This window comes from Octopus bimaculoides, chromosome 12 (genome assembly GCF_001194135.2).
Source record: "Octopus bimaculoides isolate UCB-OBI-ISO-001 chromosome 12, ASM119413v2, whole genome shotgun sequence".
Classification (NCBI taxonomy): Eukaryota; Metazoa; Mollusca; class Cephalopoda; order Octopoda; family Octopodidae; genus Octopus; species Octopus bimaculoides.
The window spans coordinates 61,268,961-61,272,472 of NC_068992.1; the positions used below are offsets into that span (position 1 = coordinate 61,268,961).

General features: G+C 31.8%; 1 protein-coding gene across 11 annotated transcripts in view; it reads left to right on the forward strand.

Moving 5' to 3' along the window:
- The window catches only part of LOC128246976 (FERM domain-containing protein 5-like), a 276,439-nt gene that overhangs the window by 238,214 nt on the left and 34,713 nt on the right, over positions 1–3,512 (forward strand). The gene's annotated exons all lie outside the window — the stretch shown is intronic.

Consider the following 3,512-nt stretch of genomic DNA (forward strand, 5'->3'; position numbering starts at 1 on the left):
TTTACTTTAATTTTTATATCACTAAGTGGTTATTTCATATTATATATATATATATATATATATATATATATATATATATTGCATCTCGGAAGTATTTCTGTTTCGAAATATTGCCTTCATCATTTCAAATAAGTCAGTCTGTTGCACGTCCAAAAATACACGCTTTGTTTGGTGGTAATCTCTATTGCTTCTCTTCATTCATATTTAGGCAATTTCTCATCCAGCAGTGACAATTATAAGAATATTTGTCATTCTTTATCGATGGAAGTTTTTGTAATGCTTATAGTGTTTTTCTCGTTTGCTTCTGTATCTGCTTCATTACTCATTCACTGAATTAAAACTCTTTCAGAAAAAAAAAATAAATAGAGAGGGGATTTTTTTGCCCTTTCATGTTTCTAAAAACTTTGTTTGAAATCTGTTTGAATTTTTTTTTCTACAATACTACTACCATTATTATTATTATTATTATTATTATTATTATTATTATTATTATTATTATCATTATTATTAAGGTGGCGAGCTGGCAGACTCGTAAGCATGCTGGATGAAATGCTTACATTCTGAGTTCAAAATCCATTGCCTTTCATCCTTTCAGGGTTGATCAATTAAGTACCAGTTATACATTGAGATCAATGTAATCAACTTAATCCCTTCCCCCAAATTTGAGACCTTGTGCTTCCAGTAATAAGGATTATTATTATTATTGTTATTATTATTATTAAGGTGGCAAGCTAGTAGAATCATTTGCACATTGGGCAAAATACCTAGCAACATTTCTTCTGGCTCTTTATGTTCTGAGTTCAAATACCACCAAGGTCAACTTTGCCTTTCACCCTTTTCGGGTCAATAAAATAAAGTACCAGTCAAAAGGGCTAAATTCTATGTAATCAGGTTTCCTTCTCACCCTAAAATTTCTGGTTTTGAGCTAAAATTTGACACAATTATTATCAAAATTATTATAAAGTGTTTTGTGGATTCTCAGAATTGATAACACTTGACAAAATGCCAGTTGATATTAATAGTTCTTTACATTCTGATTTCAAATCCCACCAAGGTCAACTTTGACTTTTGTTCCTCTGAGGTCCATAAAATAGCAGTTGTCAGCATCAACTAACACCTTCCCACAAAACTGCAGGCCTGTGCTTAAATTAGAAGTAATTATTATGGCAGTGAATTAGCTGAATCATTGAGCATCAAACAAAATACTTTATAGTATTTCTTTCAATTCTTTATCTTCTGAGTTCAAATCCAGCTGAGGTCAGCTTTGCTTTTTATTCCTCTGTGGGTCAATAGAATATAATACCAGTAAAAAGTACTGGATTCAATGGCATTGACTTACACCTTCCTCTCACAATTGCTGGACTTTGTGCCTATATTAGAAGCAATTATTCAACTGATAGTTTTATAATCCATTGTTAGTGAACATTTTAATACTTTAAGTGTTTGTCACAATGACTTCTTAGCTTATTTCTTCTAACCATCACAGTTCTAAATCATCACTACTAAATATTTAAGCATTCTTTTCAACATGTTGATGACACTTAAAATATATTCTATGAATAATTTTTTAACACCATTCAGTGTAAGGAGAAAGTTTTATTATCTTGGTATTCTACCATTTCTGATTGTAGTGCTTGTTTCAAAATCAGTCTGTTGTAAAACAGATTTGTTTTGTTTGTTTTTGTCATAATGCTCCCTTGAAGATTTTTTACAATAAAGAATGCTTTTTAAATTATAAACTATATTCTCTCCATAAGAAATGTCTAACTTTGTGAAATGTTGAAGTTAGCTTAATTTATGTCTCAAGTTATGCCATGCTGATGACTCCAAAGGAGGATGAAATAATGCTATACATGGCTACCAACTACTTGAAATTTTAAAAACTTTGTCATGTGTAAAAAAAAATATAAATACATTTCTATACTCTGTATGCCTTCTTTACTCATTGTAACTTCTAAATTTTCAAATCTGCCTCAATTTAATCTACAAGTGATTGTCTCCTCTGTAACAGTTAGCCACCAGGGGCACCTCATGTGTTTGAATATAACTTGGTAACTGAATTTAACAAAGTTTATCATTGTGATATTTTCCATTTGTATTATGAACTAATTATTGCTAACATTCAAACTGAGTTGTGTGTGTGTGATGTGCATAGACTAGAACAGAAGAGAATTTTTTGCTATTTTATTTCTAATCCTATTTCTGGACAAAATCCAGTTTTACTAACTTTCTATTGAACATGATAGACACCTAATTAAAAAAAACCAAAAACTACATTGCGTTTTTTTCCTGTCATTTTTCTACTAACAGAATTTGTTCTCTGTCTTGTAAATGATAACTTAATGTTTGACATATATTTATGATTTTAATTTACTTTGTATCAGTGTTTTAAACAATTTATATTTTCAGTAAAGTCAATAGAGTACGATGAACTTGCCATGGGGAGTGGAAAATTGAATGTTTCAAAGAGATTCCTTCTTTAAGGAAATGTTGACAGAAATTAATGAGAAACAGCAGAGTTTTATACTCTCTATGTTAAAAAGAAAGAAATTGGCTGCAAACTAGAGACTGTAAAAACTCTGCTGTCTCATTAATTTATCTCATTGCAAGTTCCCCTGTACTCCTTTTACTGGTTTTAGTAAATAATACAAGTCTTACCAACACAGACCAACACTAGTGTCTTTAGAGTCTGAGCAATTCACATTTTTGTATCTCTATGATGATGAATTTCTGATTTTAGGAAAATCAATGAACTGATAGGTTTATATATATAGAATGGAATATAGATATATAAAGAATTATTTCAGTTTTTACTTACTTACCATTCAAGGTAGCAGAGTTAGAGCATTGGCTAGAATGCTTTGCAGTATTTGTTGTGACACTCAGTAACTGTGATTTCAAATCCTGTCAAAGTCAACTTCACCTTTCATCCTTGATTCTTTTTCCTTACAGTAGAGCTATATGAACATCACATCATATACCTTGCAGTATGTGTTCTAGCTCTTTGCATTCTGAGTTCAAATGCTGATGTTACTTACCTGTGTGATAGACTTAATGTATTGCCCAGTCTAACACCACCACATGGCACCTTAAGTGTCTGTAACATGGTCCACTCTGGTGCAAGCTTTCAGATTCAGTCTTCAGTTTGGGGATGCCTTGTCTTCTTCCCTCTTACTTATCTCAGAGGCCCTGTAAAGAGTCATGGACACTGCCTTTCCTCTTGACTAAAAGACTAAATACAAGGCATCAAAACAATTTTTTTTTTCTGATATCATTCTTACATAGTCATAATGTTGATTTCTAAAAATATTGACTCATTGCTTTCTAAATATTTGGAAGGCAGAAGGCAGTGAGCTGGCAGAAACATTAGCATGCCGGGTGGAATGCTGAATGGTATTTCGTCTGTCTTTATGTTCTGAGTTCAAATTCCACCGAGGTAGACTGCCTTTCATCCTTTACATGGTCGATAAATTAAGTACCATTTGTGTACTGGAGATTGATCTAAACGACTG